The sequence below is a fragment of the Peromyscus maniculatus genome, chromosome 9, assembly GCF_049852395.1.
Source record: "Peromyscus maniculatus bairdii isolate BWxNUB_F1_BW_parent chromosome 9, HU_Pman_BW_mat_3.1, whole genome shotgun sequence".
In the NCBI taxonomy this organism is placed as follows: Eukaryota; Metazoa; Chordata; class Mammalia; order Rodentia; family Cricetidae; genus Peromyscus; species Peromyscus maniculatus.
In genome coordinates, this window is record NC_134860.1 from 45,788,746 (window position 1) to 45,810,193 (window position 21,448).

General features: G+C 42.3%; 1 pseudogene; it reads right to left on the bottom strand.

The window, feature by feature from the left end:
- Positions 1 to 1,263: 1,263 nt before the first annotated feature.
- On the bottom strand, positions 1,264 to 5,103 carry LOC102928689 (small ribosomal subunit protein eS4, X isoform-like; annotated as a pseudogene).
- Positions 5,104 to 21,448: the final 16,345 nt, after the last annotated feature.

A 21,448-nucleotide genomic window follows, 5' to 3' on the forward strand; every position in this document is an offset into this window, starting at 1 on the left:
CACCAATTCCAGAGGAATAAGGTATCGCCCCTTCCTTTCCCAACCAGGGCCACACAGAGCCGGAGGCAAAAAGGGCCATCAAAAATATCCAGGCGCTAAGGAATAATGTAATACAACAATTTATCATTGTTCAATACTCAGCAACTGATCACCTGTGTTTCCTAAGTGCTAACCTAATAGGGGAAGCAGGTGCCTTAAATAAACTACCTCTAATAAGGCTTGTCTCAGATAGAAATTAAGCAGAGTACTAAGACCAGATCTACCTCAGGTAAATGTCACATGCCTCTATCTGGGCAGGACAGATCTACCTCAGACAAATGCCAACTCCAAAATAAAATAATAATGATTCTTTCCTCTAAGCTCTTTCTATGTCAACAGTATCTTGTCAAACAGAAGGTCCCCAGCAGCAGCACGGATGGACAGCTGCAGAACGAGGAGATGGTAGAACGTCATTCCAGGACCTCCACCATCATCCCAAGACTTCACAAGATACCCCTCATCCCCCCAAGAGCCAACCAACGCCCACTATTCAGCTGGAAGCAGTCTTTGAGAGAAATGTCGCCCCCATACCCAGTCAACCACAATTTTTTTCTTTTTTAAAAAGGAAAGATTCGGGATGAAGGGTTCACAACATGCCCCCACGGTCACATATACCAGGCGGACACTTCCGCCTAGCCAATTCCAAGTCAGGATAGCCATTTCCGGGTTAAGGCTTCTCGCATAACCAGGATCCGTGAAGTTTCATGGCCATGTAAGCGCACAACGTGATCATGTGATCTACGCACACGCGTGGAGTAGTGACGTGACCTGGCCACACCCCCAGCCAGTTTTTAAAGCGGAGCGCCATATTCCCGGTTCTCTTCTCTCTCTCTCTTCTCCACGCACGTGTCTCTCCCACAGGCCTCACACTCTCTATCCCTTTATCTCTAATAAACTCTAATAAGTGGAGAAAAAAAAGAATCAGAGGAACTTACAAACCACTTCAGAAATGCCTGACATCCATTCATCCATCCATCCATCCATCCATCCATCCATCCATCCATCCATCTATCTACTTTTCTTTCTCTCTCTCTCTCTCTCTCTTTCTCTCTCTCTCTCTCTCTCTTTCTCTCTCTCTCTTTCTTTCTTTCAAGTTTGCTTCATTTTAAAATTCAACAAGATGCTTAATCTGCAGTATAAACAAATAGACCACCACCACTACCCACACGTCTCTCAGAGTCTATTTCACCCCCTCTGCTTGGCTGCCAGCCTTCTGTCTTTCCCTTAGGTGACATAGATTTCTTTTCTTTGTGGAAGAGAAATCCATGGCTTGTTGCATTTGTGGATCACAAAGATGCAGGAGAGGAGGGCGGCAAATCATTGCTGTTGGTATCCTTCACGTGGGCCATGTCAAATGAGACCAGGTGGCACTCTGGGTTGGTGATGGCCTCGATGCACCCCAAATTGGTGCCTCTGGTCACCACACACAGGTTGCCTGTGTTGAATTAGATGACATTAGCAATGTTGGTGGTGTCCAGCCAGATCAGCATGATGCCTTTAACCTTGATGAGTGGGTAGGGGTAGTGGATGGTGTGTGTGTCATGCATTATGAGATGCAGGATGCCTTTGGTACCCACGACAACCAACCTTATCTTGCATAGCTTGTTTTTGGCCTCCTTGGGTGTGATGTGGTGCATGGTGAGGTGTCCCTTGGTGTCACAGACCAAGCAGAAGTTCTTGCCACTTTTGTTGATGGTGGTGACATTCATGAAGCCCGGTGGGTAGGCCACATCAGTTCTGATGTGGAGATCTTCTTCATCTCGTCTCTTAGCAGTGCATACTTGAGTCTGTTCCTGAGGGAGACGCCAAGAGGCAGGCACTCATGCAGACGGCATCTAGTGGTGTGCTTGCTTCTTGGAACCTCTCACAAACTGTGGCGGAGCAGCAAGTATGCATGCATGAGCAGAGTGGGTCATTTTTCTTTTTCTTTTATTCCAAGGCTCTCCTCTCACACCTGATGCCCTCTACTAGAAAACTCAGCCCCACGTTTCTCCACCATTGCTGTCTCAGGTAGCAACGGGTTAGCAGCTCTAGAAACTTCCCTGGAATCGGGGATTCATCTGGCGTCTGCGAGCCTTAGAACAAAGCCATGACCAACTGCCTAGTCTTTATTTACTTGTACAATTATTGTCCCTGTTTCTTTATTTGTGCCTGCACTGCCCCCTCCCCCCATTGCCCTTCGGTGTGAAGTTTTTCTTTAAATGCTAAGCCATTTCTTTGAGGTCTGGAGAGCTCCCTTGGCTTTTACCAGGACTTGTTCTTTCAGGGGTGAGAGCCGTCTGGAGCCGTGGCTGCAGAGTGGGGCCCTAGCCCACAATGGGAAACAGAGACGGTCACTTCTTCCGGACACACTGACCGCCTCGCCAACTACTGCCACTGCTTCCCATGCCAGGAACGCTTGGCCACTGCTGTCTGTTGGGTCAAGGCTGAATGTGGTGTTTACGGTGGGTTGACTGACCACCTGTCCCTTTTTGGCCTGCCTATGTTCTTGCTATGCTCTGGTCTCCTCTCTCTCCACGACTCACATCGACACCTTGCCTAACTGAGACCTGAAAGCCAGGAGACACTAAACCTTGCGACAGACAACCTCCACCACCTTTTTATGCTGATAGTCCTTTCCCGTGGAGATGTGACCTCCCAGGGTGACTTCCCAAGATAGTGCTCATTGTACTCCTTTCTCTAATTTCTGAAAACTTCCAAATCCAACCTTCTTCTAAAGCAAAAACTTTAACACCCACCACTTTCTACATAGTCTCTCTTCCCGGTCCATTCACTTCTAAATTGAAACATCAAGAAAGTTTTAGCAGAACAACAACAACAACAAAAAAAAAGATAAGTGTGTGCATGTGTGTTCGTGTGTGTGTGTGTGTGTGTGTGTGTGTGTGTGTGTGTGTGTGTGTGTGTGTAGTTCTAGCTATTCTAGAGGTTAATTAGAGTCAAAGATAATTGATTGTACAAAAATTAAAAAGAACTCACCCTAGTGATGCTGAGGTGAGCCATTGCCCATCCTTGCTCTTGACTGGCCCATGGCAAGTATCTTTTCTCTTTTCTTTTATGGTGAACAGGCTTCTTCTTTTTCTGTTACTTACTTATTTTTATTACATTTATCTATGTGTGTGTGTGTGTGTGTGTGTGTGTGTGTGTGTGTACATGTACTCACACTTTGTGGTAGGAATGGCAGCATTAAAAGCAAGGAGGCAAGGAAGTTAAGGACAACCCAGTGGGCTGTTTTTCCAATGGACTTGGGTTCAATTCCCAGCACCCACGTGGCAGCTCACAACTGTATAGAACTCCAGTTCCATAGGGATCAGGCATCTTTTTCTGACCTCTGTTGGTACCAGGCATGCATGAAGTATATATATACATACACGCATGTCGGCAGTCACCCATCCATTAAAAATAAAAATAAGTCCTTGGGGTTTTTTTGGGAAATGATCCTGCTTACCATATGTAGAAACTATGCCACCAAGGAGGAGAGCAGAGCTTTGGAAAGCAACAGAATAAACTTCAGATGACATCATTGGTCTCAGCCATTTCTAAAATACCACATCCCATGGTCTTTTCAGTCCAAGAACAAATACTTACTAGGTGAACTTGAGTTAAAGTCCTCTCCTTTTAAATAAAAACATTGCTAATAAATATATGTGTTACCATTAGGATAATAAAGACTTATCCCAGGACACAATGAAATTGTGGGGGAGACAAGCTGTGGTTGTTAATATGCTAAAAGGACACTTGTAGTGGGTAACACACAATACGAGCTCACAACAATCAACAGGCTTGGCTTTTCAAAGTGTTTGTTCATTCAGAGGGAGTGTGACATTTAAAAAGAAAAGACATCTTTTACTAGAGAGCCCAGATAGTTATGACATGAAAACAACAGTTTTCAAATCTGCTGACTAAAGCTGTTGGAAACCGCTGTATGATCAACCCTCTTGAAGGAAACCCAACTGTTTCTCAAGCATCAGGAACCGAAATGGAGTGAATTGAAGGACAAATCTCTCTGCCTTCCCACTTTGTGAGGAAATACAGAGGGGTGGGATAGAGCTAATTGCCAACTGAGCCTATGATGTCATGATCCATGATTTCTTTTAGGGTGGGTCTCACTTGCAGGTCCCTTTGGCAGTACCGAAGAGACAAAGTAACAGATTCAGCAGCTTAAGTAGGACAGGAGCTTCTGGCTGTCTTCAAGGAGTGCTGAATCTTTGGCAGCCCTCTAGTCTACCCTCCCTGGAGCTTTGAGTTGGGTTCCTGAACTCCAGTTACCATTGCTTCTCTCCAGGCCACTGGATGGACGTCCTGTCAAGAGTACAGCTCTCCCCATACAGAGTCTTCCCCCAAAGTCACATGGAACTCCATGATCGAAACTTAGTCAATGTGGTCGCCCTAACTAAACCCTTTTAATTGATGACAGCCTGCCCAGCTAAAGAGCAAAAATTACATTACTAAGAAAAAAAAATGAAGGATGTATGTTTGGGGCAAACTAGCAATCAGTGGGTGCCAGGACCTGGGGTAATAGGCAGGGACAGCAATGAAAGATCCTGAAGTTTTCAAGACTGAAAATATCATTGCTTTCTAAACTAGATGCATCTTAGCAGAGCCTGTTGAACTGCATTTGATAATGACTGATCTCTTGGATTCTCTGAAAATGGTTTTATTCCAGCTTTCCCTGCTTGGTCTTTCATAAAAATCAAGTTTCCCAAATACACTCTCTAGATGTTTCCATTACCCATGGCTTTTTAATCATCGTATCAGCTAGGCTGTTCATATAGTTGCTAATGATGGCTGTAAATCAAGATTTTAATGATAAAAATGAAATATGAATATAGTATTTTTTTCCTCTTGGTATGCATCTTTTCAAGTGTGTTTTCTGAAAAAATGTAAACAAAACAATCATAGCTCTTAGACTACAGAATTGCGCTTTGGATGACGGCAAGCTCATTATGGAGGAGGATGACAGGTGCAAAGCTCGCTCTTAGTTATTCCACATCTATCGGTGCTCACCTCCATTCCCACCTCTTTGCTGCCTTCCGACATCTGAAAGGCACTTCCCGGCAGGCGCATGCTCTAAAACCAGAGAATTGCTAATGAATGGGTTTTAGTACATCACTCTGTGGTAGTTTTGCTGGCTGGTGAGTGGGTGAGTTGCTTTTGGAGATAAGAAGGATTAGAATTCCTCCCTGAGGTTCAGGGGCCATCAGGAAGGTGGCAAGATTGTAAGAACTAGAGGTCTGGGGAGACCAGAGTGAAACAGTGTCTTCTGGACACGATGGGACCACTGCACACATGGACCTACAGCACTGTGGTTGCCTGCATGAGATCAAGTCAGTCAACATTCTGGCACAGAATGGGAAGAGGTACATGAGCCCCTTCCCCCAGCAGAGGAGCAGGGGACAGTGATGGCTTGTTGGGGACAAGTTGTTTTTAAGGGTGTGGCTCCTTGTAGATTGAATGGTCTCCAGAGGTGGCTCCTTATACCCAGGAGTATATGGACAGCAGAAATGGGAGTTGAGGATTATTTTTCTTTTAACACCAAGTTTAGGGAAGTAGGGAGGTGGGAGTATTTTTGGAAGATTTGAGGGTTAATAGGATGAAAATTTATTGTATGAAATTCTTTTTTGTTTTGTTTTGTTTTTTTGAGACAGGGTTTCTCTGTGTAGCTTTGCGCCTTTCCTGGAACTCGCTTTGGAGACCAGGTTGGCCTCGAACTCACAAAGATCTGCCTGCCTCTGCCTCCCGAGTGCTGGGATTAAAGGTGTGTGCCACTGCCGCTGCCGCTGCCACTGCTGCCACCACCACCACCACCACCACCATCACGCAATTGTATGAAATTCTCAAAGAATTAATAAAAATAATTTTAAAGGATTAGAGTTTATAGAGACCTCCAGTCCAGATGTCACCATGCTTTATTCTTTGAAGTCTTCATGTGCAAAGCACATTGCAAAAATAGACTTATTAGTATGAACCATATGAAATGCCTAGTAGTTGACCATTTTGCCAACAAACTGGCAATTTCATAAGACTAAGTTTAAGGATGAAGAGAGGAAGAAAGCAAAAAATAACATATCCAGGGGCAGAAATAAGATAAACCATCTTAAGATTAGATCCAATCCTGAGTCGGCAGAGAGTCAAGGTGTTCTCTCACACTCGGATGGAGGCAGGCAGGAATTTGGCTCTCGTGGTACAGTGAGGCACCCCAAACCACAGACTTGAGTTAATGAAGCTTCCTGAGAATATAAACTGTAGACTGTTCCTGACAAATGGCAAACAAGGGGATGGAAAGTCACAGATTCAGTCTCCCAAATGCAACCAAGTCAACTGCTGGTTGGCCCAGCAAATCCATATATAACCAATATCAGAACAAGAAAACTAGACTGGCCTTGTGGCCAAATCTGGGAATAATTGCATTCATAAAGCCACTACTCAAAAAAGTCTGGTGATATAAAAGGAGGAAGAAAAAAATATCCAAGATGGACTTGAAAACTGTAGAGACCCACAGGGATTCCAGGTGAGAACTTACTCAAGGTCCAATAATCTGAGCTTGCTTTACCCAGCAGGGCTGCATAAGGGGATGATTTGACCATGGATGTGGTTGCTAGGTGTTTGGAAAGGTCTACACTTGGCTGTGCAGTGTGCTTGGACCTAGCAAAGTGTCTTTTGCTCCACCCCTTGGCATTGTTATAAAAAGTCCTTTTGAAGAGGCAGAAGGGACCTTTGGGTTTTAATCCAGGTCCTCCTGAGGATATCCTGTGTTTCTGTCTTTCTCCTTTTTGCTATCTTTCTATCTGAATGTTTCTTATCCCTCTCTCCTCCTCATAGGAATCCGTTTAAAAAGTGGGAGCTGGCCTCCCACAGAAAACCCAAACTCTAGAGCACAGAGAGTCTCCTGTTATGAGAGCCAACTCCTGAGTCTTTAATGTGAATTTGTTCTACAGGAGAGGAACTTTTAATAAGATTGTGACAGAAACTTTAAACCTTGACTTACAATAAAAGATAAATTAGAAAATAGCAAAAACTAGTTAGAAATTTTCAAAAATTAAAAATAGTCATTGAAGTAAAATGCAGTAAACACAATTTAATCATGACTGTAATGAAACAAGGAACAACAAATGAGCTAGTAATTCATCTGGAAAACATAGATAAAGAAAGTATTTAAAATCACAAATAAATAGTTAAAATGTACAAGACAAACTGAAAGTCTCTAACACACACTGGATAGGAGTCCTAGAGGAGATGGTGGGGGTGGTTAAAAATGTGTTCATGCTGGCGCTTGCCAGGGCTTTCCTACGTGGCAGTAAATGTAGTTTGTTGTTGTTTTTGCTCTTTGCTCTTTTGGGGGTCCACCACCCAGCTCCCAAATAAATCACGCACAGAGAGTCTTATTCTTTCTTATGAATGCCTGGCCTTAGCTTGGCTTGTTTCTAGCCAGCTTTCCTAAAGTTATCCCATCTACCTTTTGCCTCTGGCCCTTTTCCTTTATCTACTTCTGTATATCTTTTCTTTCCTCCTTATTCTGTCTGGATGTGTGGCTAGGGGGCTGGCCCCTTCTTTTCTCACTTCTTGATCCCTCTTGCTCCTTCCATTTATTCTCTCTGCCTGCCAGCCCCGCCAATCCTTTCTCCTGCCTGGCTATTGGCCATTAGGCTGTTTATTAGACCACCAGGTATTTTAGACAGGCACAGTAACACAGCTTCACAGAGTTAAACAAATGCAACATAAAAGAATGCAATATATCTTTGTATCATTAAACAAATGTTCTACAGCATAAACAAATGTACCACATCTTAAAATAATATTCCACAACAAGTAAAGGAATAAAAAAGGCAGAAACACACAGAAATATAGATTAGAAACAAGAAAATAGATGAAAACTTTGGGAATCTGAGAAGTAAATAACTTAGCAGATTTGTCAGATAGGAGCAGAAACTTAATCCTGAAAGAGAATTTCACAATAAGCTTTGATCTACACCTCAGGACACAGGAACAGTCAGGAAGTGCAGGGCTGGGTGATAGCTAAGTCTTCGTGGATGAACATCTCCCACCAGGTACACCTAGGGGATCTCTCCTGCTTGAGGGCTGCAGTTCTTTTGAAGAAGCATTCTAGGGGACTCTGGGATCAGAGAGGGTAGACCTAGACAAACTAAATAAAAACAGAATTTTGAGTGCTAAAGAAAATGCATTAAAAAAAGAAAAGAAAATGCATTTGAAGCTTGAAAGCATCCATCTGAGACCCAGACAACAAGGACCCATCTCAATATACATCATTTTAAAGTTCCCAGTTTGCAGAGATTAAGAAGAGAGCCCAACATAGTTTGAATGCTGTTTCTAAAAATTTAAGAACAACACACCCAAACTACAAAGTTTAGGGGGCTGAGGGCAGAGAGGGTCTGGTTCATTTAAATCACTTGTGTTTTTCTGTTTTGTGTGGCAAACACCATGTCACAGGTCTTCACTGAGGGAAGTTAAGGCAGGAACTGAAGCAGAGCCACAAAGGGACACTACTTAGTGACTTGTTTTCTATGGCTTTTTCAATATATATATATATATATATATATATATATATATATATATATATATATATATATATATTCATTCCAGGACCACCTGGCCAAGGATGACACTGCCAAAGTGGGCTGGACACTTCCACGTCAATCATTAATTAAGAAAACACTGCACAGGCTTGCTTACAGGCCAATAGGATGGGATCATTTTCTCAGTTAAGGTTCACTCTTCCAAGATGACTCTAGCTAATATCAAGTTGGTTAAAAAACACTAGTCAGCACTCTCAATACCTGTCAACTTGATACACAAACACATCATAATTAAACCATAATATTTCCTTTTGTGTTTGTCCCCAAGATCTCATGCGGAGATCACAATATAAAACAGTATAACTTTAAAAGTTCCACAATTGCTAATATGTCCAACACTTTAAAAATTCAGTGTCACTTTAAACATCCAAAGTCTCTTCACTGTGGGCTTCTGTAAAAATCTAAAATAAGTTACATACTTTATTTCAAAAGGGGAAAAGTAAGGAACCATTACAATCAGATTAAAATCAAAATTCAACAGTGTAAAGTGTTCTGTGCAGTTTCTGAGACACAATCTTCTGGGCTCTTCCACTTCTTCACTTTCCCATCCACAGGAAACACAGCTTTCCTCACAGGCCCAGGCAGGCTCACTCCATGCCTGCCTCTGTCCACGGCAGATATTCCATGCTGCTAGTGAATCTGCTGCACCTTCACCAATGGCCTCCAGGCCTCTTTTTAGGTACTCCAGCCCCACTATATGGCGCCAAGCTTCAACTTCTCTCCATGACACTTTCAATCCTATTGTTTCCATTGCAATTGGACCGCACCTTTACCAACGGCCTCTTAGCGGACCAAACCTCAGTTGGTTCCTGTGACTCCTTTAATACTGTGGCTTTTGTGCCACCAAAACTAGCATTACTCTTACATATTAACAAGTTCAGCTTCCAGCATGGGGTACCTTCTGGACCACAGCTTCAGTTTTCTGATTTCGAGGAAATAATGCATAGAAGATTTTCCTAAATGATGCTGGTTTCTTCTTAATCACTACCAATTTCTTGGCTCCAGGTGACTAGCATCAATGGTCCCAGTAAAGCAAAGATTTTACCTTAATGGTGCTGGTCTCTTGTTAATCACAGCTGATTCTCCAGCTGACCAGGAACCAGAGATTCTCAATTCAAATCTATCGCATGAATGGCTCTAATAGTCTTTGCTTCCCTGTGAAATGTCATAAGCCAATTCCATTGTCTGCACCTGTCTCAACATTCCTGTCTTCCATGTGCCCACAACGGCAGCTCACCCATCTCGAACTACTTCTAAAGTTATGAATGCCTTCACAATCTCCCCCAAAACAAAATAGTCAGGTCTGTCACAGCAATAGCCCACTTACTAGTGCCAATTTCTACTCTAGCTTTCTTTTCATTGCTGTGATAAAGCATTCTGACCAAAATCAACTTGGGAAGGAAAGGATTTATTTGGCCTATGTGTCCCAATCACACTTCATCACCAAGGGAAGTCAGGACAGAAGATCAAGGCAAGAACCTGGAGGCATGAACTGAAGGCCATGGAGGGACACTGCTTAGTAGCTTGCTTTCCATGGCTTTCTCAGCATGCCTTTATATGCAGCCCAGGGCCACCTGCCCAGGGATGGCACCATTCACAATGGGCTTGGCTCTCTATATCAATTATTAATAAAGAAATTACCCCCCAATAGACTTGCCAACACTCCAATCTGATGGAGATATGGTCTCAATTAGGTTTCCTCTTACCAGATGACCCTAGCTTGTGTAAGGTTGGCAACAAATAAACAAAACAAAACAAAAATCCACAAAACTAACAGTACACCATTCATCAGCAAATTCTGAGAACATGTTTTCCAGTTATCATGATCCTACTGGAGAACTAACCAGGGTTCTGTAGGTAGAGCTTTCTTGTCCTGACTACCTGTTCCCAAATAACCAGCAACTGCTTCCCAAATAACTAACTCTGGAGACATAATATAAATTATAAATGCTTGGCTGATACCTCAGGCTTGTTACTAGCTAACTCTTACATTTAAATTAACCCATATTTCTTATCTATGCTTTGCCACATGGCTCATGGCTTGTTACTTCATTTTCTACATGCCCTGCTTCCTCAACAGCTGGCTGATGTCTCCAGACTCTGTCTGCCCCTTCTTCATCCCAACATTCTCCTAGTCTGGCTCCCCTGCCTAACCTTATTCTGTTCAGCTATTTGTCAGTCAGCTTCTTTATTAAACCAATTACAGTGACATATATTCACACACCATAAAGGAATATTCCACAGCAGTATTTCTTGAGAAAAGGCATAAACTTTTCAAGAGAATGCCACCAGTGACTATGGATCTCCAACAGGCCCTGATTCCTAAAGGTCTTGCCAGCTTGCCACATCAGAGAACAGACCTCTGACCCATGAGCCTTTCTGGGACAGATAGCATCTTAGCAAATCTTTACTTCTGTGACCTTGGACAAGTAATTGGCCTCTCTAGTTTCTTTTTCCTCCATAAAATAGAAATGATAATAAAATTTATCTAAAAAGTTGCTTGTAAGTATTCAATGGTTAGAATGTGTTAAATGCTTAAACCTGTCCCTGATAAATTGTTCTCATAAAGTATTTAAGTAGGCTAAATAAGTAGACAGACTAAAAAAGACCTTTCTGTTCTAGAGTTCCCAACACAGTTATTCCTCTGAGTTATTTGCCAAAAATATAAAATCACACGTTGCCTTATTATCCAGGATTCCAGTTGACCAGCTAGATTAGATCTACTTTATCTCTGTGAGCTAAGAACTATAGGCCACCTGACTGAAGGAAAGGATCATGACCTCGTCATTGAGGACATTGGCTTTCTGAGTTATGCACTGTTGTCTTTAACTTTTCTTTGCTTAGTGACACAGAGGTTTGTATACCTAAAGGACCTATAGTGAGCTTCCATGTTGGGAAGTCGTGGGGCCTTTCTTCGTTAAGCAAAGGCAAATTGTGAAATGTGTTATTTGTTGGAAGGCATGGTCATGAGGAAATGGTATAGGGAACTGTGTGCCTGAACATCAAATAACCCATGGAATTACTCTTGGCATCACATGATGTTGGGTTTGTGTTGCCCCTTTGAATTTGTTGTTTTCTCAATTGCTAGGCATTTGTCATTTTTTGTTTTTTTTTTTTTTGTTTTTTTGTTTGTTTTTTCTTTTTTTAAACTTACAAGTGAATTCATCAAATAACCAGTTATTTAAAAAATTTCAGGCTGGGTGGTGGTGACGCACACCTTCAGTCCTTTAATCCCAGTACTTGGGAGGCAGATGCAGGCTGATCTTTTTGAGTTCAAGGCCAGCCTGGTCTACAGAGTGAGTTCCAAGACAGCTAGGGCTACAAGGAGAAACCTTGTCTCGAATATCATCATCATCATCATCATCATTGTTATTGTCATAGCTGGCTAGGAAATACTTTGCTTTGATGAGATGTGTGTGGGTGTAATGTTGTCATTACCACACAATAACTCTTTTCATCTTCTTCTAGCCTCACCCAAATGCACTAAATGTCACAGATCAAGGCTGCTTTCCATTAATTAATGATGTAGTGTGACTCCCCTTTTAAGGTGGTAGAAACAAAGACTCAAGGAATATGTTGAAATTCCATGTACGTTCAAGAAGATTTCTGTGCCACAAATGTTTTCTAAGTTTTTATAATTACATTTATCTCCTGTGTTCAACAGCCAGAATTTAGGGATGTGATGGGACATTCTCATAGATAGAAAGAAGGACCTTAAAGTCTGAAAGGCTCCAGGAGACTGATGTAGAAACAGCATCAGACCATGAGGAGAAATGACATAATTCGTTTCCAATGTTAGATGGTTGGGTATCACCGAGGGAACTCTCCATCTGATTAAAAATAATTACAGCTGGCATTAAATCCAATTGGAAACGCCCCGCACAATTTATCTTCTACTTCATGCTGCTACCATATGCCTGACATTGCAGAGCAGAAGCATTCCCTCCCTCTCTGATAAATAGTACTTTGTAAATATTTGGAGACAGGAGCTCTGGATCACTGAACCATCCTGACAGGGAACATGTGCAAATGAGCCTGTTTATCGTGTTCCTGCTAGAGGCTCTCTTTGAGGGGCAGGGCCCAGAAGCAGTCAAGAAGCTGTGAATTTTCTTCCCCCAAAGCCTTGTTCATAATTAGCAGCCATTGGAGGAGCCTGGCTGAGCTGTCTACCACAAGTGGCGCTTTCCAAAGAGCACACATACATTGGAGTGAGACATTTTGCTGTCTGGCTAGGGCTCTGTAAGCTGATAAATTGCTATGTTTATTAAGCCAGCTTTTCTTTCAACACTTGACTCAAGAAAGAAACCTTACCTAGGGGGACATTATTTGGAGATTAAATCTTTACAGACACGCTCAAATTTAAACGAGGCCCTTAAAGCAGGCTCCTCTCCATTAATGAATGGCGCCCCTATGAAAGAGGAAATTGGGACAGAGAGGTGGGCAGTTGGGGAGGGGGAGACAATGTGAGGAGCTGAAGAGAGACATCTACAAGCCAGGAGAAATGTAGACCCCATACCCACAGAACAAACCAGTCACATTGTGTGTGTGTGGGGGGGGGTGTTAAATGATAAGATCCCCTATAGACTCATATATTTAAACATTCGACCTCTAGTTGGTGGTGCTGTTTGGATGAGGTTTAGGAGGTGTGGGCCTTGTTGGGGGAAATGTGTTACTAGGCATGGGCTTTGATGTTTCCAAGACTGGTGCCATCCCCTGTGCTCATGCTCTCTACTTCATTCTTCTCTCCCAGGATGAAAGCTCTCAGCTACTGCGCCGGCTGTGGCCATGCTATCACAGCACTGTGGACTCCAGCCCTCTGGAGCCATAAGCTCAAATAAACTCTTAAATTTTCCTTAAGTTGCCTTGGTCACGTTTTATCACAGCAACAGAAAAGCAACTAATACACATGTCGATACCTCCTGCTGATAGGGGGTGCTGGTAGTCTCATGGGGATCCTGAGAAAATTAAGAATTATAGTTCAGTCCTGACTGGAATAGTCTGTGAGGCTGCATTGTCTGAGAAAATTGCCTTGAAGCCATTCTGGATGTTGAATCATCTGGGTCATGGTGTCATCGGAGACCTTTCAGGGGGGTCTTGGCTGGTCAAACCATGTTAGCCTGGAAGCAATCCACAGGTTCTCATCTTCTGTGGAAAGAAAAGCAGAACCTCTTTTCCAAAGCAACATATCCTTTGACATAGATTTTGAAATCAAGATACCTTTAAAATATACATATTGGTTTAACTGAGCAGCCTTTACAATCAAATAAAAATATCCAAGACAACACAATCCAGATTCTCTGTGTAATATCCATCTTTACGTGGCTTATTTTTTATATTACCTTTACTGTCTCTTTAAAGACTTTATTTTTAAAACTATTTCTTAGTATAACTGTCTATATTCATTTTCTTCTCTCTTCCAAGCCTATATACATTTTACACATACTGTTAACCATTTAAAGTCTTATTCCATCTGAATATGCCTTATTGCGAATCTATTGCTTTAAACTGCAGTGCCTAGGACTGAAATGGCAGCTTTGGCTGCTGGCTTCACCCACCTCAGCTTCCAAACATGGCAGAACTACATTTACCACCAGCTGTGGGAACCATGCTCACTGCTGACTCTGGGAAACAGTGGGTCTATGCTTCCATCCAGTAATGTGTAGCCCCAAATCTCTCTCTCTCTCTCTCTCTCTCTCTCTCTCTCTCTCTCTCTCTCTCTCTCTCTCTCTCTCTCTGTACTAGCAAAAGCTAAATCTGTCACAATTGTGTGACTTGGAGATGCCTCTTTCCCGCCATGCTGCAGGTCAATCCCACACTCCATGAACCTGCCATAGAGTAGCTCAAGCCCTCAGGCTGTGGCTGGCCTGAGAGAGACAACTAGGAAGCTGTAACTGCCATACATTCTACAGGACACAGGAAAAAAAAATGACTGAGAGACTAGGCCTATGGGCTGAAGATGGATGCCCCAACATTACAGAGGAACTTCGGATGACTGTCCGGGCAGGCAGCTGTCTCTATCATTCTAGATTCATGGAAGTTGCTTACAATGCTCTTCCTGTTTACTTAGGCACTATTGTATACTTTTGAGGTCTTTGATGTGGTTGAAGACTAGATAATTTTCCTTGGTTATGATAAAAGATAAACTGGATATAAAACTTTAGACTCAAAAATATAGTATAGATAAAATATTTTCTTTAATTTTACAAAATACAGACTCAATATTGTAACTATAATTCTTGCTTGATAATTGTTTTGTTATATATAATTTTACTATGTTAAAGTAAAAACTTTCCTTTTTAATTAAGTAGAAAAGGGGAAATGCTGTGGAATAATGCTTTTGTACACTGGTTTAATAAAATGCTGATTGGCCAGTAGCCAAGCAGGAAGTATAGGTGAGATAAACAGACAAGGAGAATTCTAGGAAAAGGAAGGCTGAGTCAGGAGACGCCAGCCTGCTGTCCAGGGTGCAGCATGTAATGGCACACAGGTAAAGCCAAGGAACACATGGCGACACATAGACTAACAGAAATGGGCTGAGTTTAAGTGTAAGAGCTAGTCAGTAGTTAGCCTGAGCTATGGCCAAGCAGTTTTAATTGATATAAGCCTCTGTGTGTTTACTTGGGTCTGAGTGGCTGTGGACCAGGTGGGACATAGAAAAACTTCAGCTACAGATACCTAACATTCAGTCTTCCAGCCTGATTATGAGACATTATGAGACATTCCAGCATTATGAGACAGTAAACTCATGTTGGGAAAGCCACCAATTTGGAGCACCTTGTGACTAGAGCCTTAGAAAGTTGATGTAGGAAGAAACAATAGTGGTGCATTTCTATGTGGAGAAGTTCCAGTCACCTATGAGAGAAGGAAGACTTAGAGGATGGTGTGTCCCTTTTTCTTCTCAGGTGAGGAGATGCGGCCAGCTTCTGACACTAGAATTTGGTCATTGATTCTGATGGCTAGCCTTGCTCTCACTGGGCCAGTTGACCTCAAAGCATTCTTTTCCCCCCCACTCCTGCTCCATGTAGCAGAGTACTCACATCATGCTAGCTTCTTTGGGGGCAGACCATTCATTCTATAGAAAGGCTACTCAGGTTCCACTCAGGGAAAGCATAAGAAGACCTAGTTCAGGCTCTTCTCAAGCAGGGTCACCATCCAACATCTGGGAGAACAAAGTTAGTAGTTTGATATCTGTCTTCTTGGTCCCTAGTAAGAAGATTTCTTTGCCTGGAATTGTAGGAGGCTGAATAACAACCCTAGGGTTTGATTTAAATGTCAGACTGTGAAGGCCCCAGACCCTTCCAGGACTAAGGATGTGGACTATGGTGCTCATTTTACTTGTTTGTTCATGTGTGGCTGTCCTCCCCCAAAACTGGAAAAGATTAAAAATAGTAGCTGGCTATGCTTATAATCCCAGGGTGTGGTGAGGATATCAAGAGTTCGATGCTAGCCTGAGCTACATAAGTAAACAAAAATAGTAACTATAACATTCCGTTATATCAAGCTGTGTATTCCTCTGCACATGCCATTTGTGGATAGCTGGTGTGTTGCCAAAATGAAGAAAATTACCTGATTAGTGATTCTTCTATGAAAGCCAATAACATTCCTGAGAGGAAAAAAAACATCGACTATTTCCAGATAATTTCGGATGCGCTTTCTTCAGAGGAGCACCCTGCCCATCATCCATGGCGATCTCTGTGGGAGATGCTACCTCTCTCTGAAGTATGCAGAACTAAACTTGAGCAGCTACTAAGGGCAAGGCTGGGCATTTCAGGGCACCAACTTTATCCCCTTGCCAGCTTCTTGTTAAAGGTCATATGTCCACTCTGAACACATTGCTAAACATTTGCTGAGTGTAATTATCAAAGTGAAAGAGTTTTCCACTCAGCAAGAGCAGGGACTGGTAGTGTTTGGATATAGAGAATGGACTGTATAAAAAAAATGTCAATTGTCATTAGAAACAAAGAACAAGAGGTAGAAATACAAGAAAAATGTAAGGTCAGGAAGCAATTTCACTGTTATTCCAAATATGCTCTAAAGGAATGAGAGAACCCATTTTCCTCGTTCTGACACATGGAGCAGAGCCAGCCAGGCAATCAGAGAGAAGGAGGAGCGCGAAGAAGAGGGAATCAAAAATAACTATTAGTCATTTTGAGACACAGAGGGGAAAAAATAGAGGAAATGGTGCATCTGCACGTATTTTCTCATGATTAAACCTGCACAGATAAATACCAGGGCTTTTCTAAATAGTCACCAATTTTATAGCTAAATATTAGACTTAATGGTATTTTAAAATAGCATTTATATAGAATACAGGTTCTCTGTTCTTTATTCTCTACCAAATAAGGCAATACTTCACATAGAAAAATTTGAATTTTATAGTTTATGCACCCAGCAGAAATGGGCTTAACACCTTTTTAAAAAAAAAAAACAACAGATCATTTAAAAACAGCAGTTTCCATATTTTTTTCACTAGTGGGGGAAGAAAAAGTTCTTTATGTTAGGCTAGCAAAAAAAGGGGGGCTGCAGCCCATGCTACAGTTAAAGGGTCTGCAGACCAGCTTCAACATATCAGGGGCATCGTCACTGTTCACCATGGTAGACGAAGAGAGGGACGGGATTACAGTTCAGAGACACCCAGGGAATGTTGGAAGCTATGATGTGGGCTGTTGGGTCAAGGTGGGTGCTTCTCGAGAACCATCACTGAGTGTGATGGCCATTCTTGGTTGGCAACTTTACTACAACTGGAATTACTTAAAACACAAATGGCTGGGTATATCTGTGTGGGATTTTTTCTTAGTTAAATCATTTAAAGCGGGAAGACCACTTTTAATCTGGATCTTGGTTATTTCAATGGTATCCCATAGGACTTAGCATTCCTGCAGCCTACAGCAGATGAACTTTGTCTGCTACACTGTTCACCTTTTGCCAGATGTTTCCATCTTAATAGTAAGTGGACACTGCCTTATTTTTTTCCATATCAAGTTTAAACTTTTTAAACATTTATTTATTTACTGTGTGTGCAGGTGGGCATGTATGGCATGAACACAGAAGTCAGAGGACAACTTGCAGGAATCAGTTCTCTCCTTCCACTATGTGGGGACCACCCAGCTCATCATATACCTGCTGAGTCATCTTCCCGGCCCCTGTATCAGTTTAAAGAGCCAGAATTCTCACTAATGAGAAGAAGACACCAGTCTTATTGTCATGGGGATTCCCACAACACTACCAACCCAGCAGATCGGCTTAATATCCTCACTGCCTACTCCCATGAGGCTCTTTGATGAAGGTCAGCTCTACCTTCCAGCTGTGAACTGGCAGGGAAAGGGGATGGTCTCTGTCTTTGTTAGGGTTTCTACTGCTATGAAGAGACACCATGACCATAGCAACTCTCATAAAGCAAAAAATTTAATTGGGGCTAGCTTATAGTTCCAGAGGTGTCGTCCATTATCACCATAGTGGGATATGATGGCATGCAGGCAGACATGGTGCTAGCTACATATCAATCAGAAGGCAACAGGAAGTGAACTGAGACACTGGGTGGTATCCTGAGCATAGGAAACCTCAAAGCTTGCCCCCATAGCGACATACTTCCTCCAACAAAGCTACATCTACTCCAACAAAGCCACACCTCCTAATAATGCCACTCCCTATAAATTTATGGGGGGCAATTATATTCAGACTACCACAGTCTCTAAAAAGATTAGGGGCTCCAGAATCTGAAACTTAGCTTTCTTTAAGAACAGTGCACTGCCATGTTTTCGGGTTTGGCGATATCTACTAACTGTAAGGGTTAAATTGAGAACAAAAAGAAAAAAAGAACGCATGGAATGCAAAAAGTTTGATCTCAGTCTGGACATAATGAACCTTCTGTGTCCTGGCTCCCCATAGCATTTCCAGCTCTACCTTGCTTAAACGCTTCCCAGTAAGCACTCCTCTGGATTATGACATGAGTCTTTTTCTTGTGTTTTCATGTCTTAAGAATGAGTTTGGGGCAGGACTGCTAATTCCTTCACTTTCCTGCTTGTCACTCACTCATCTGATGATGCTCATACACAACTGAATAGCTGCCATTTCTTCTCTTTTCGATATTAATGTCTAATCCCCGCTCCCAGAGATTGTAAGTTTCTGAGGACATGGACCATTCTGAAAAATTTTTATTCCCTTACAGTGCCAAGCATACAATGATGTTTTAATTAAAAGATGGATAAGAGCTAAGGATTTTGGTTTTTTTTTCCCCTGTCCCTCCTATCCTTTTTATCTCTTTGCTGAAAGTGCTAGTTAGTCACGTTTTTAATATGTCTATGTGTTATATGTGGTCCTGAGGACTGAACCCAAGGGCCTTGCCATGCTAGGTAGGCAAGGTATCTACTCTGAGCAATAGTCAGCATTTTGTTAACAGAGAAAGAGACCCATAACATCTACATATTTATATTTCAGAATCTAGTTCAGTGCCACCCCTGCCATGATTTCACTGCACGTGCATTAGCGCTCTTAACCCTTGAAATATTTTGGCCTACTCTTTATGTTGCTCATCTTTAGATATGAAGGAGCAAAGTGAAGTGGCTAAGGGGATAGATTCTGAAGACAAATTTCCTGACCTCCCAAATCTACCTGTGTTCCTTCCTAGATTTGTGGCTCTGAGCAGGTTTCCTCATTTGGAAAATGGTGAGTAAAGTGCTTATCTCACACAAAAATTGTATGGGTTTACACACAATGGATGGTTGGGACAGGGCAGATATCTAGGATATCTTGGGTGTGAATATATGCTGACCTGATTAATGTTGTCTGAGCATTCATTGATAGATATCCTTGATCATAACGGCAAATTGACAAGACTTGGAGTAAGTGGGTGAAAAGATATGTATAGACTAAAGTAAAAATTTAAAACAAAAGCACCAATAAAATTAAACTGATGACATGCCCTTTGATGGTCTACTTCAGTAGTTACAGCACAGATTTCTGTAGTGTGCTCCCAAAGTGCTATGTCCAAGACCTGAAGAATTTAATCTGCTTTAAACAGTGTATACTGGAAATATGCACAATGCTTTACTAACCAAAGAGGGATGTAAATACACACACACACACACACACACACACACACACACACACACACACACACATATATATATATATATATATATATATATATATATATATATCCACAAAAGATGACACCATAGTGTTTTAAATAAGCTTGATTTCATGACATCTAACAGATGATGGACAAACCCCAGTGGTCCAAGCCAACAAAAATTTCCAACATTGTGGTTATTTATCCTGATACACTAAATGCAAATCACCTAGACTCTTCCAGGAACTGGTTAGTTATGGCCTATTTTCTTCACAGGATGGCTGGGTGTGGCTTATCTGGGTTTGCTCCTGTGGAAAGAAACTTAGATGTGGAGATTTATTTGCAGGAGGTTGACTGGGGTCATGCTGAGGAACAGGCCAGTCAGGAGACAGAACAGCAGTGATGAAGATGCTCAGCGATGCCATAGCAACGGGTGCTCCACCACCAAGGGTGGGTTCTGAACCATTGCATCACCTCCGCTGTTCCCACTGACCAACCGGAGGAAGCAGGGCCAGGACAACGAGCAAAGTCCTCTCAGCTGTTGGCAATGCCTGAAGGGCCACTCAGCTGGGAGTCTTCAGTAGCTAGCACTCCAGAGGCCAAGGGAGTGAGTATCTAAATCCCGAAAACATCTAGGCAACAGCCTTCAGCATTTGTTACACCACACACAGGAGCCAGCAATTCACATGGCCTATCTTTACCATTCTGATAAATGAAGCAGGTGACACAGACCCGCAGTGAATTCTAATTCCACAAGTCCCTTATCCTAATCACCCAGGGTTCTCGTGTGAAGATTGGAGCTACTGTATGAGAAACTGCCAGATCTGGTCAGGTGGTGGTGGTGCACACATTTAATCTTAGCACTTGGGAAGCAGAGACGGGGATCTCTGTGAGTTCAAGATCAGCGTTGTCTACAGATCGAGTTCCAGGACAGGCAAAGCTACACAGAGAAACCCTATCTAGAAAAACAACAAACAAACAGACAAAAACAAGAAAAAAAAAGAAATTGGTAGATTGGGAGAAAAGAGTCTTGAGGAGCAATGTTGCCTTGAATATCCATAGACAGCCCTTTCTCAGGGATGTTACTTTAAGAAACAGATCCCCAACCCTTGTGATTTTTTTTTCCCCACTGAAGACAAAAAGAATAGCTCATCCATCCCTTGCCTATTGAATTTATCTTGAATTTCTATGGGCAAGTAGGGGGAGGGACAATCTGGCATAATTTATGGCAATGGATTTTCTTCCTTGCCATCAATTCTATACTGAAGATGAGAAAAATGGGAGGACTCTGCACATCCTTTATGCATCTGACCTCTGGAGGTGTCATCATTTCTGTGTGTTTGTTTGGAATCTGATTGAAGCCCTTGAGTAAACAACACATATTAATTGATCCCTGCATTTAGGTGAATAATAATTTTGAGCCCCTTAGATTGATTTTTTTTCCTGAGCAAGACAATGAAGTGGGTAAACTTTGCATTATTTATCACTGGCTAACCAGCTCGGTGTGTGAGCCCAGCTTCATGTGTCTCCTCCAGGAATAGAGTGGGCTGGTTTGAGGAGAGATCAGGTTTTTATGCCGCCTCTGGTTTTCCCTCAAAGCCTTCCAAAGCATCACAGAAGGAGCACCACAGGGCTGTCTTCCAGCTTGCCGGGTGAGTAGAACCACATAATGGGGAAGATTGTCTGCCTGCAACCTGGGAAAGAAAGCAGCAGACCCGAATGAAGCCACATGTATTTTTACCAATTG